We start from the raw sequence: 14,955 nt of genomic DNA, 5'->3' as shown, positions 1-14,955 counted from the left end.
AATGGGAGACGAGCGTACTTGGGACAACAAAATGGGAGACGCCCGATGGCGAGAGCTATCGCAAGATCGCAAGAAACATGACGTGACCTGGTATCGGAGGCCAGGTGAGTCCTTTGGATCGTTGCGTCACCTTAGCCGTAGTAATGTTAAGATCCAGAAAGGGCAATGGGGACTACCTACGTTTGTATGAAAAGGCGATTTATGGGTGGTGGTCGTCCATATTCGTGGCTTAAAGCGGAAAATAAGTAATCTAATGAACAATAAGTAATAATTTTATGTTAAAACAAGTTTTAAATAAATACCTACGTACGTTATAAGAAATTTTCGAATTAAGTTATCCAAATAACGGCTACCTACTTGACAAATAAGAAATCCTTATCACAGTTATAAACCCTGGCAGGGTTGAATACATAATAATGTCGGTATTTAACTAAACATAAGACAAACTCTTTATTTCATTTACGCGAGCGGAGCTGCGGGCCCGTCTAGTTATTAATATTATTTAAAGTAACCGCCTTATAAACCGCAAACAATTTGGATGAATGACATAAGTTGACAACAGACTTTTAACCTTTTTTTAAATCATAGACTTGGTGATACAACAAGGAAATATCTGTCAACAAAATTTGGCTAGCCAGACTCTATCATAAATGTACAATCATGGTTTAGAAAAGTAAACATAAAATAAAAGATCTTGTAAGCAAAAATTTTAGTTGGCTCTAAAGGGGCCCACTGATTAACAGTCCGCCGGACGGAATCGGCCTGTCAGTTAGAACAAAAATTTGACAGCTCCGAACAACTGACAGGCCGAAACCGTCCGGCGGACTGTTAATCAGTGGGCCCCTTAACATAATTTACATCAATAGCTAAACTAAGTAATTTAACCCATTGTACAATACAATACAATACAATACTATACTAATACTCTTTATTGCACACCTCAATAAAAGAAGACAATACAAAAGAAAACAGAAATACAAGCAGAGGTAAACAACAGGCGGTCTTATCGCTAAAAAGCGATCTCTTCCAGACAACCTTTGGGTGGGTTTGGGTAGGTTTTGTACCCTTATTTAATGCAAATAAATATTTTGATTTGATTTGATTTGTTAATACTTGTAATTAGGCGAAAACTATGAGTACCTTCCCCTCTAAACTTCATTAGCTATAAGCCAGCCAACCACACAAAGGGGTTAACCGATGTTAAACTGCAATACAACGGCAATGTACCCGGTGATCACTCCGATGGTCTGCAGCACCAGCCTGAACTGCAGTGGTATGCCACAGACTCGCACGCGGTCGAAACGCGCCCGTTTCAGCCGCGGCACATTCTTGCACAATCGCCGAAAGTCCTCTGGGAAGTATTTTAAAGCAAGTTAATTAGTTCTTAAAGCAAGTTAATTTGTTCAGTTATTCAAGGTTACAAAGACAAACATGTGCAATGATAGTTATTAATTAATGGGCCACCAATGCGAAATATTTGTTTAAGGTAGTTCACACAGAAAGGTATTTTTGAGGACTTGAAATTGTATAATTTTTACAAAAATATACAAATTATAACATCTTTACCCAGAATAATGGTGTTCCGGACATTTAAGAGGCTTCCGTGGAGCCGAACGCAACACGTAGAGGCGTCTTTGACACTTTATTGAGATGTAAGGGGTACACCGAGCAAATGCACCCGCCGGGAGTAATGACTATTGAGAGATGAGGGAAATAAAATGAACTAGGCTAGGCTATTGGGTGAAAGCGATGGTCTTAATACTGGGCTATGTGATAAATTATTATAATTATTATTACCTGGGATTTCAATGGTAAGTAAATTATAACAAATTTCATCGGCTTTTTGCATGAGTATGTAGAAACGTTCGCAGGCGTAACACACGAAAGACACGAGTAGGATATTTTTAAATAACCATATATAGAGCGATACTTTTTCACGCCGCAGAAGAAACTAAAAAAAGGAAACAGGAGTAGAAGAATTTAAAGCCTATTCAGACTATATTAGATGTAGGTACATACAGCTTGTATTTTTAAGACAATTAATCTTTTAAATGTAACCTTAACTGAGTTCAATTAATTTTGCATCACAAGTGATGACTATGTAGGTACGCAATGTGCGTACATATTTAGTCTGGCTTGCGTGCTGAATTATTTTATAAGGTAAAATGAAATTTAATTCAATTGAGCCTATACTATATCATTAGATTGCTCTGAAACTTTGTACTTACAATAGGATAAGGTATATCTAGTCCTGTAATTAGTTTATGTAGCTTCAGATACCATTAAGTAAAAAAATACAGCGAATTTAAGTTTTGCATACAAAACCTGTTTTTGTATGAAAAATTTCGTTACCTTCATTGCTCTATTTCGTTTGTTTTCTAAACTGGAGCGGTATAAACTAATTACAGATTACAGATTAGATATACCTCATGTCATTGTATATTGTATGTGCAAAGTTTCATTACAATCCAACACGTAGTTTCAAAGTGAGAACGAAACTCCGTTTGTATGGGAAGGTGAAATTCGGCCAATCTTGCTGAGGACTCTTAATTGACTACTCATTCCTATAAACACTAGTCCAAAATTCAGAATCAAACGCTTACAAAAAAAGCATTCAATCGTATAGAAAATACAATATAACTTATTCTGCCATCCTAAGCTAAAAAGCGGTATTTGCATTAAATTATCATTAAAAATACGTCCTTTTAGCTTAGGAGGGCAGTATTAGTGATTACCTATCTCGTGATTTCAGTTTTTAAAGTACCTAATAATAGGCTAGATGACTAATTTTCATTTATGGTATCAATCACTCAGGTTTGTTTTTAGGATCAAATGTCTATATGGGACCCATTGCATTAAAGCAATACAAAAGTCAGAAATGATAGTCAAAGTCCGACAGTCGTACGTCACTCGCGAAACGCCCCGAACAAAACGATATGTGACCGTGACGTCAAGGTCACAGAGAGTCCATCTTGAAGTATGAACAAAACAAGAAAATTGCGATTTTGTCGGTGAAATATAATATTGCGTTTATGTATATAGTTTCCATACAATCTTTTATTGGATAAAATGTGAGGAATCGAATGGTATCCTTATTTTTGCCGTTTTTGTAAGTAGAAAAAACTTAAATTTTGAAACTTTCAGGTGCTGTACTTTTGTACTATTTCCGTATATCTTATTAATATCCACAATATTGCGATAAATTGCTCATTTGCTGTTGTAAAATTCAACATGTGTCATCATCCCTATTGTAGTATTTTTTTAAAATAAAAACAAATGAAAACTATTACCATCTCTCCAAAAGCGATCCAACCTTATGTAACACCATCAAATTCCTTTTAATTTTAAATTCGAAAAAAAAAAAAACAATTTTCAAGATTTTATAATTTCGAAATATCAATGAATGTCAATAGATGCTTACCGACAAAACACTTTGTTCAGGGTACTGTTTTTTTATATCTATATTAACTTGTAGATATAAAAGGGAGTGGATAACTAAACTCAATACATGGGCAGAAATCTGTAAATAAATAAGCATAGGTAATTAATTAAATCGTTTGATGATGATGTACCTATATTAACTGAATCGTTAATTCTGTACTAAAGAATACGTAAACAAAATCAGTAAGTATCAACTTACCGGGACTTTACAGACTTTTTTGTATATGTCAAAAGCATTGAAAATAAATTGGTATGTTTCAAATTGTCTGTTTCCGCATGGCATGTTATTATACTCCGCCGCTGTAAGGAATGTTTCCCGATATTGCTGCATTTCATTTATCCACATTTTTAATTCTTGTTTAATAATCCACATCATACGATATGTGTATATTACGTGAATATCCAAATACATCAAGGGAAAAATGTTTAATATCGATGCCATATTATGTGTAGTATACGTAAAAAAGTAATTAATAAAAAAATACAACACAAGTATAAGTATTGAAATAATGTTCCAAGTAGTTAACTTTTTTAAGTGAATTTCTACGTAACGCAAATTTCTTAAAGCTTTTTGAAGGTTTATAATAAGTTCGGTATTGTCCATGGTATTTCTGACGTTAGCTAGGAATATAGCGATATACACACAGGAAAAATATAGATTGTCAATATATATTGACGGAACGATGAATGTTGTTTTTTCATAATCTCCTGAATTGACTTGTGTAAAGACCACAGAATAGTTGAAACGATAATAAAAAATAATAAGAAAACCAATCGTCGTCAGGAAAAATTTAACTTTGCGCAAACAGCTGATCGGAGTCACAAATCCGCCAGAAATTTCGTAATTTGGACACATCAACAAATACATAGGCAAATTCAATGGCTTAAGCATTTTTTCAAAGTTTTTATGTAAATAATTGCCAAAAAGTGTATCTTTCCTAAGGAATCTAACCATTTTGTATTTATATCTAGTTACTGTTTCGAATTAAAATACGTCTTGTACATTTGAAAACAACTCATAGACTAGAAGTTTATTGGGCTTTTGAAATGGTAATTTGTCATTGTTATAGTAAGTAGGTACTAAACTTAAGGAAGTTGAAAAAAGCTTCGTTGATGATGTAAACCGTTTAAGTAATAAATTACTTTGTAATTGCTGGAAAATATTAAATATTAATACGCTAAAGCTATTGTTACTTAAGGGATGTCGCTTTTATTGGTTCTTATAATAATAATAAAAATATGGCAGGGCAGCTTGTGGCGAGCTGTTGGGGAGTAACGACCCCACGGACCCGAGTGCTCCCGAGAGTCGGTCAGGGTCTCCGTCTCCGGCGTGTCTTCGTCGGTCGGAGTGGACCCCAAGGGGACCCGCAGGACTCTCAGCTCTGGCTTGCCTTCATTGGCCGTCCAGAGAGGAGTCGCTAGAGCTATATGCTCCAGGGGTGGAAGTGTTAAAGGGCATAACGCCGCGAGTAACTTCGGAGAAAGCGCAGCACCACCTCTCGACACCCCAGGGGGCCTAGCCAAAACGCATTTCGAAAAAAGATATCGCTAACGAATCGATAAAAAATGTATGGGAATGACAGGTACCGTAGATGAGTCTGTCGAAAAATATTAACGAATACAAAAATGTTAGCCAAGTTGCAATGTTGTAACGAAACGCAAAACTTTCGTTACCGGGATTCGACATCTGTCATACATTGTCTAGCCAAGTGACACTTTTGACAAGCGTTATCGCCTCCTAGGTGTCGATACGTAGCGCGAGCTATCCCCTTGCAGATAACTTACCGAAGTACAAGAAAATACCGAATAATAGTGTTTGTAAATTAGAATTTGTAATAAAAAGCATACTTCAACATTATTGTGGGCGGCGAACAACGCGGAAGTGTCGCTTAGACGCAGGCGCCGTCTGAAAAATCGCCTCTATTGAAACTTGAAACTGCTTAGGAAAGGACTGCCCTTAGCTGGTGATCTTATCATGTATGCTACGATCAAAGGATTGTGGGCCGTACGCAGCATTTCACCCAAAGGATCCAATGTGACCGAGGCGCTGAATATCTACCTATCTATAGTGACAGTGTCATGGAAAAATGGATTATGCACCCACAAATGCAACACGAAACAATGTCCCTACAAAGGTAAGAGTGAGTCAATAACTTATCCCTACTATACCTACTAATAAGTATATAAAATATGTTATTAATGCTAAAATAACTAATGTGTTCCTGTTACGTCATCAAATATAAACCGATGAACGGTGTAGATTAAATTTAGTACCCATATGCGCAATGGCAAGCACTTGTTTTTCAATAGGAAAGTGAATTGAATGTGTAAAGGCAAAGGTATATAGGTAAAGGCTTTACAAATATAGATAAAGACTCGGGAACAAAAGTTCTTCACACAAATAAATGCCCTTCCCGGGAAGCAAAACCATCACCTTCATAGGCAAGGTCACTAACAACTAGCAATATTGTAGTGTCATCCCATTTTCTTAAATTGATTTGAAAGGGATGAGACTACAGTGTTGCTACTTTTTAATTTCTACAATTTCTAGTCGGACTCTACAGTAAGCTCAAGAAGACTTGTGTTGTGGGTACTTAGGGTACTTAGATAACTATATATAGATGGTCAAACCAATTTGTCAGTCAGTAAGAACCAGGAAAACTATACTCATACTTATCTTTTGGGTGCTAGTACTGGTATATGACAAAGCTAGTATGATTCTCTCTGTCTTTGTTTGAAATGAGACAGTCCTTTGACAAACTATACTTAAATACATAGACAACACCCATGACTCAGGTACAAAATATCTGTGCTCATTACACAAACAAATTTCCTTACCGGGGATTCAAACTCAGGATTATCAGCTTAACCGGCAGGGTCACTAGTCACTACCAACTAGGCCAGACGGGCTGTTGTCATACATATACATTATCAACCATATTAATGAAACTTTTTCATATTATGAAACATTGTATATGACTTCTTTTGGCAGGCGCAGATACAGTCAGCTGCAGAGAAAAGGTCCCACCCTTGCATACAAACTTCTATGTAGTGGTGGTACCTTTTCTCTGCAGCTGACTGTACCTACACACTATATAAAAATAATCATAACATGTACTTACACAAAACATTTAGTTTTTTTTTGTCATATGACTGGTAGAGAATAAGTATTATAACCAAATGTTACAGAGTTTGTTGAAAAACTAAGCATTCATTTTGTTTCAGGTGACTTGGATATTCATTGTAGCCTTGGCATATGAACCAATACTTTATGGTGCTCCAAAGTCAGGGTCAAGGGAAGAAACTATGTCACATGTACAACCACAAAAATATATTGAGTGTTGTTTTACTATTTTAATACACTGTACATAATATATGTACAAACAAGAAAAGAATGCTTGGCTACTGATTTCATGCTGCTGGCAAAAAATACCTGCTGCATCTTTCATTAATAGATTTTCAATAAAATAAATTAACTTTTTAACCCAATCATTGTGTCATTTATTTATGGTGGTTACCACCTTAACTTTTGGTATGCTTAGGAGCAGATCTGCTCCCATGTACTTACCTATATTCAACTTTAAAAAATGCATTAATTTTTAAAAGTTGTCTTTGTAAAACGACCGGTCTGGCCTAGTGAGTAGTGACCCTGCCTGCTAAGCCGATGGTCCTGGGTTCGAATCCCAGTAAGGGCATTTATTTGTGTGATGAACACTAATATTTGTTCCTGAGTTATGGGTGTTTTCTATGTATATAAGTTTGTATTTGTCTATATAAGTATGTGTATCGTCGCCTAGCACCCATAGTACAAGCTTTGGTTAGTTTGGGGCTAGGTTGATCTGTGTAAGATGTCCCCAATATTTATTTATTTATTTATTTTATTTTATTCAATTATGATTGATATATAAATTACAAATTTTTGACAGGAGCATACAAAAGGTTAAATATGAACAGCCAGTAGCTTAGCGGGTGAGATTACCTTCCCAAATTTCCATTGACTATAAATAATAAAGATGTGTTTAATTCATTTTTAACGCCTCACTCACTTAGGTATTTCTATTACTGAGTAAACAAAAATCAAAGACAGGTAGGTAATAAAAAAATAATATTAAGTAACAATATGATTTATTAGTTTTGGTTTCACAGGCAGCTTTTATCTTATCTAATGCATCTTCTTAGTCGGCGTCTTCATTGCTGAAGGTCGTGTCTAGTTTGAAGAGTTTCCTGCGCGATGTACCATGCTTTTCCAAGTGTTCCTGTCCTCGGCGATCTTAATAGATAAATCTAATGCATAACATCTATGTATTCAATGTCCGCTTGACTTTTGTTAATTTCGAAAATGTTTGAAGTCTATGAAGTAAATGAATTCACTGAGGTTACACTGATTCGGGCAAACCTGTCCACAATTTCACTTCACGGTTTGAATCAATACTAACGCTTAAAGTATTGTCTCTTCTGGTCAAGTAAGCCAGCAGTGCACGTCCTTAGCACTGGTAACTGCCATGAAGGCGTCATTGCAGCGGCAGCTCTGACTGTACGTGCCAACTTGGCGAGGACTTCTCAGCGTGGAAGAAGAGCCCGCGGAGCCGCTCTTGCCCGCTCTGGCTGCGTCGCCGCCTTGGTTGGGGCTGCGGGGACGACGGCTGTCTGAAATTGTTAAACTTTAGGTCAAAATTATATGCAATTAACAACGCACTCTTCAAATATTACACTATATAGAGTTATTTTATCACGAAATTGTGATAAACTAAGTTAAACAAATACCAACATATTTAATTTGCTTACCGATAAAACAATTATTTTCTCCAAAATTAGATTCGCTGTTCACTTGACACTCTTGACAGCTGACAGATGATGTTTCTTGACGGTTTTGAACGAGAACCACAGACAAAAATTAATTTTTACCGACTTGGCGCATAGAATGAGCGAAAACTAAAAAGATTGCCTCTTGGCTAGGTTATTATAAACATTATCGACCAGTCGCTCGCGAACGTAGAGATCGAATCGATAAGGAGCGAATGTAATTTGGCTACGGGCCCTGAGCCGCTCACGCCGGTGTTGCGCCTGGCCGTCTTTACGATGGCGCATCAGGTGCCCATCTAACGAGTGGCGAGTCATCGCCTGCCTCGATAACTTGTGTAAGCAGTGTTATGGCAGGTGTCCGGACTTCTTTGCAATAGCCCAGCCTTTTTTCCACCCAAACTTAAACCATAGACCAGTACTCTGTCCATATTCTTTACAATAGCTTCCAATGCCTGCTGAAACCGGTTCACGGGTATCTATTGATGTAGCCGTGAATGGGTTCCAGCAGGCGTTCTACATGACATCAAATCTCTCCAAACGGCCTCTACGTGTTGGATCCATATCCCCACGCACGCCTTATAAATGACCGGGCTCGAAAGACCCGAGAGTTTTAAAACGGAGATACAAATAAAAATATTATTTTTTCCTTTTCCTTTCCTTTTATTTCTTGAACATTTTAAAAATTGTTTACATACCTATTTGATTTATGTTTTAAATAGTTATTCAAGAACCCCGTGTTCACAGAATGCCTCCTCCAAAACCCTCCATGTATCTCGATCCTTGGCCACTTGTATCCAATTTGGCCCGGCAATTTAGGTAACATCATCTTGCCATCTCATAGTGGGTCTTCCTTTCCCTCTTTTTCCTTGAGGTCCCTTCCATGACGTTACCCTTACTGTCCAGCGCCTGTCTTGGGTACGTACTACATGGCCTGCCCACCACCGTTTAAGTTTTTTGGCATAGCTGAGAGCATCTATGCTCTTTGTGTGTTGTCTTATTTTTGTATGGTTAATCTTTTGTATTTTTTTGATGTTTAGCATACTACGCTCCATTCCGCGCTGGCAAGTCCTTAATTTTTCCATAGCTTTTTGAGTAAACCTCCACGTCTGAGAGCTCCTCTACACGAATGGCCAACGCCGGCCAATCCAAGGGACGCATGTATGCATTAGAGGGAGCAAGTGATATTGCTATCTCAGTCTACCGCATGGCTGCGTCCCTTGGATTGGCCGGCGTTGGCCATTCGTGTAGAGGAGCCATGCATGACAGCCGTATGTCAGACTAGGTAATAAGCATGTATTCATGACTTTAGTCTTCAAGCTGACCGGCATGTTACTCTTAAATACTTCTTTTAGCTGCCAGTATTTGTTCCAGGTCTTTTGTGCTCTCCGTTCTATTTCTAAATCGTTGTTCATTTTATTTAAACTTATCTGTTTTCCTAAGTATATGTATTGTTTTGTATAAGTCAATGGCTCATTTCCTACCGTTATGGTTCGCTCCTTGCCATTGCCGGCGATTAGTGAGGTGGTTTTCTATAAAAACATCTTACGAACTATCTGAGTTAAGTTGCAGACATATAAATATATTTATTTACATATTTATATTTAAATATTGTTATTAAATAGTTGACTAATATTATTTTTGTATTCATATCTTTAGGTGAATTGCATACAAACGTAGATAAAGTAAATATTGGCAGACCTTACTTCGTTTGCATTAATTAAGGTTTGCAATCGCTTAAGTTCTTATTGTGTTTGGGTAGAACAATACGCGGCGAAAACACAACCCAGTCTGTGCTTCGTACGCAACCCAATAATAAACTTTGAATTGGATGTATGTAAGGTTGGTATTCCACTTGCCAATTTCTTGGTCCAATGTGTATTGCATCTCTCTCTCACACTAAGCAAAATGTGAGACGCAAATACACATAGGACAAAGAAATTGGACAGGTGGAATACCATCCTAAGCGATTTTCAAAAGTATTATAAAACTTGATGTAAAATAAAGTTAATTCATCAGTTACTAAAATGTTAATTATAGGCAAATAATTATGATGTGCAATGCAGAACTATATATTTATTTTACCAAAATGTGATATTATTTGGTAATATTTGTAATAAAAAAAATAATTTGTCATTACCATAGTTTTTGATAGGTTCATTTCTAGTCCCACTTGCACACTGGCCATATGTAGCGAGATAATCATATATTGTAGTTGTGAGCTTGTCTCTGCGAATATTACCAGGTCGTCTGCAAAACGAAGATGATTTAAATAGCTGCCGTTTGGTGCCCTATTGACATTCCGAAAAAAAATACGCAGATTTTTGTTTCGCCGACAACGATTCGCAGACGGGTTGTTTGGCAGAGTAACGATTCGCCGAATCTCGTTACGCATAATAGTCGTTTGCGAGAGTAGTCAATAAGCAGAACATTGATACGCATATTTACTATTCGTAGAAGAATCATTTAGTAACTGTCATAATTACCCGAGAAACCATTGGTCGAAACACAATAGGTCGAATGTTCATTTGGCATTAATATTGAATGTTCGTTTTTTTAGCATTAGAAAAAAGGTAAACAATCTTGACGTGTCTTTTAATTAAAAAACTCTTTTTAAAAATAAGTCATGGCAAGGGCGGCGTCCTCGAAACGTCGGAGGTAAATCTTAGAACTTAAATACGCGATTAAGTTCCGTTGTGCAGTTTGATAATGTTTAATAATCGTGAATTAATATGTTAAATAAATATGTGTCGGGGCGTGACTCCAGAAGGACGTATTGCAGCGTGACAGTTCATAGTTTTAGACGCCTGTATACAATTGATTAGCAATGTTTGGCTACTAGCAATCTTTGCTGTTTGGAAGTTGTAACGAAATTCATAACGTAGAGAGTAACGCCATCTATTGGCGTGTTGTTGAACTAAGATGACAGGTAGAAGGCTTTGGAACGTCAAGAGGTTTCTCTTGGGTGAACGTAGGCACGAGTTGGCATTTTTGTCGTTATGTTGGTAGACTGGTCAAGCAGGTTGACCAACTTGACGTTGAGGCGGGAGCACTGGAGCAGCGAGGCTCCGCCGCTGGTATTTTTTCTTGATCGGACCGCGCTAGAGATCGGACGTACTCGTTAGCCAACCTCGTGCCTAACTCGCCACGTTCCTGAAGGCTTATACCTGAAGGATTATTCTGAAAGCTTATAGAATCCAACGTTCTTTATCCATTTAGCTAAGTGTTCTATTCCAAGTGTTATTTTGATTTCTTATGTTTCATTAGAAGCTTACTTTTGTGAAATAAAGAAAGGATGTGTTGTTTTGAAAGGATGTGATCTTTTATTTTACAACAAATCAGTTTGCATCGGAATAGCAATTGGTTCTTTTTATCATTTAGTACTGAAATATAGTAGGCGCTAGTATTGTTAGAGTTCGAGTTGGAATGCTTATTTCATGCACTGGTAGCATACTAATTTAGCTGTGAAGTAATACATTGAGGTACTACGCCCACCGCCGTCGCCCGTGCCTCCGTCATATGTAACATTCACGAATCTAATACGATTTATATTCTTCTGCTTTCATAAGTAATACTTAGTTACTGATTTTTAAAAAGCGTTTTTCAATTAAAAGACAATGCAACATCGTTTACCTTCTTTCTAATGCTAAAAAAATATAAAATAAGGTGAAATTCCAATTATTGATGAAGTGCACCTGGTGATGATGATTGTTGATGATAATGATGATGATTTTTTTAAAGTAGTATGTTTAGCGATTACTACAGCACCCATAGTCCGATTTGAGTATTTCTTTTTTTGTTTGAAAAAAGTTACCTGCGAGGTATTCCCATAATAATTTTGGTTCTGATCTGTAAAGGTCTAACTCTATACTCTGTATCTTTAGGTATTTCAATAAAAGTAAACAAATAATTTGTAAAAAGGTCTAACTCTATACTCTGTATCTTTAGGTATTTCAATAAAAGTAAACAAATAATTTGAAAATTTTGCGGTAGTTATAACATTTATTGGTAACAAGTACAAAACCGCCTGGATTTGTCACTGAACAAACCTCCATTATTCGATCGTGTAATGTTTTCATCTATCCTCAACTGGCTTAAGGAGCCATTTGAATAAGAATAATTTCATTTGAGGGTAGATTTTGTACCCTCAAATGAAATTAGTTCACAGATACAGACTTATAGTGTTCGCCATTTATAACTAAAATCGTGCCTCTACTGGCTGTTCAGTAATTTCGCCTATCAATTACCTAAATGCACATGAAGCGGCCGCGCTTTGAATTCGGCCATTAAGTTGCAAAGTGCTGTAGCTTTTGCATTTAAGACGATGCATTAAACGTCTGTCTGTATTTTTAGGTATTTAAATAAAAGTAAACAAAATCTAAGCTCAAATGGCTCCTTAAGCCAGTTGAGGGTAGATGAAAACATTACATCATGATCAAATCACTGAACGACCTGACTTTATGTAGGATCTGATCCAGGCGGTTTTGTATTTGATTGGTTAACCAATAAAGTATGTTATAACTACCCAAATTTTTTGTTTACTTTTATTTAAATAGGTACTTAAGGTGGTTCGATTTTCATACAAAATTCAATCAGCTTTCATTAAGTAACTACACACTATTAGCACATAAATATTTCCGCATTTATCTACTTTCGAATATTCGTTTGCGCGAAATTAATAGGAAAACAATGTTTCATACAGAAATCATGCAAAAAACATAGTTAACTTTTCATCAATTTTACGTATGTGTGTGTCAGAAATGTCGTGTACAGATACATTTGCGACGTTGCCATACCATTTCCGACGTTGCCGGGCTGACCACGGCGCGAATTTGGAGTGCCGTCATGTTTAGTGCAATTTTGTTGACACTGATAATTGACAGGTACTTAATTGACCAAAGCGAGAATAAGTACCCGAAGTTCGTCAGCTTAGCTAAGAACTATCATGGTGCGTTTTGCAAACAGTCGCTTTTTTGCTTACAAACGGAAGGTTCCCGGTTCGATCCCCAGTCAATCCAGTCATTGTATGCTGGAACATAGCTTTTTGTATTTTTTTTTACACCTAAATTTCATATTGTTTTGTTTTTTTATTTTTATTACATTTTTCTTATTTTCTAAAATCGATTGATTAAGTATGGGCTAAGCGTATTCGTTTATTTCTTACAAAGATAATTACAAATTATATACTCTACCTAATCTCTTTGATTTTTACAATCAGGACATCCTCACTGCAATCAAAAAGAAATGTATAAAATATCCTGTGGTTGAAAATAATGGAACTTTGTCTATGAATGAAAAACACAATTATTACTAGTTACTACCAGGTAAGTAAATTATAACTTGATTATAACTTTATTAGAATCCATATTGTTGCATCATCTTTCTTCCTATTACAATAGAGATTTTTTCCTATCATGATTCATGATATTATATTTCTTTCAGGTACAGGGACTACTACGGATATCCAATATGAAAAAATGTACTGTACTTGAATTCAAAATAAAAAAATTAAAATAAATGTTTTCATTTTATTTTACAATTACCTACTATTTTATTAGAGGCCGGGCAGTAAGGGATTGCTTGGGAAATTTAAAATTAATATAATAACAGACTTCTTCTTCTTTCTTCTTTATATTTTAGAGCTGTGCTCTTGTCGGTGGAGCAATCTCCAACTCGTCCGGTCCTCTGCCAATAACAGACTATTTAAAAATAAAACTAAACTAAATCTAAAAAACTTGTGTCCCTGAGTCTCTTTGAAAGTAAACAAATAGATTTTGAAGTCATGACATTAAGACTTCACTTGTGCTATTGGAAAGCATTAAATCTGCCGTCTGATAAAGTAATGGAATATTTTATTATGGCCGTAATGAACAGTATTAGTTTCAAAATCAGACATTACCTAATAATAATTGGTTTACAATTTAATTGTAGAAGCGGCCGTGCTGTCGCAGGTAAAAACTATCACTACACCTTATAAAACAAAGTCCCCCGCCGCGTCTGTCTGTTTGTGTGTAGGTACGAGACGTTCGTGATAATCTCAAAAACTACTGAACGGATTTTCATGCGGTTTGCACCTATCAATAGAGTGATTCTTAAGAAAGGTTTCGGTGTGTCATTTGTTACCCCCTGCGAAGCCGGGCGGGTCACTAGCTCACTAGTGTATTTTAAGACCCATTTGGTTTCATATTTAATAAAAATATCAATTTTGAATATAAATAAGTACAGCAATAATAGAACGGATCGAATATTTTCACATCAATGGAAGTAACCTCTAAGTGCTTACTCAGCGCTAAAGCAAGCTGTTTTTATTTAGGTACAGACCTTATTTTTCGCAAGTCCAAAATAAACAGGGATAGCAAATGCTTTGTTATTTTCAACTTTGCATATATAATTATACAATGAATACTGAAAAATGAGAAACAATTCCCTTTTTTTATTCCAAATAGTAACCTATTTATCTATATATCCAAATGTAAAGTAAAAGTAGGTACTGAAATAATGTATGGAAAATATGTATCTCTTTGAATAAGAGGTATATCGTTCCGGGTAGGTACACATTTCTCAACACAACAATTAAAATGTCAGAATCCATACGAAGTCGCGTGCAACAGCTAATTTACTACATATATATTCGACTATGCAATTCCTGAAATCAATTTTATAGGACGAGACGAAATAGTTATAATAATATGTAGGTGTAGTCATACTAAGTTC

The 14,955-nt window shown here is 36.1% G+C and overlaps 1 long non-coding RNA gene across 2 annotated transcripts; it reads right to left on the bottom strand.

Annotated features, from left to right (window-relative positions):
- Window positions 1-7,549: 7,549 nt before the first annotated feature.
- Window positions 7,550-8,471, bottom strand: LOC134803189 (uncharacterized). 2 transcript variants are annotated; one of them, XR_010145953.1, is made up of 3 exons: window positions 8,227-8,468; window positions 7,738-8,088; window positions 7,550-7,615 (listed from the first exon to the last, which is right to left on the bottom strand). It is a non-coding gene; the product is annotated as an uncharacterized LOC134803189 (long non-coding RNA). The 2 variants fall into 2 exon arrangements; XR_010145952.1 differs by having other exon boundaries at window positions 7,738-8,471.
- Between the last annotated feature and the right edge of the window lie 6,484 nt (window positions 8,472-14,955).

This window comes from Cydia splendana, chromosome 2, assembly GCF_910591565.1.
Source record: "Cydia splendana chromosome 2, ilCydSple1.2, whole genome shotgun sequence".
In the NCBI taxonomy this organism is placed as follows: domain Eukaryota; kingdom Metazoa; phylum Arthropoda; class Insecta; order Lepidoptera; family Tortricidae; genus Cydia; species Cydia splendana.
Note: the sequence above shows the minus strand (reverse complement) of the source record. Positions and strands in the feature narration are given on the sequence as shown.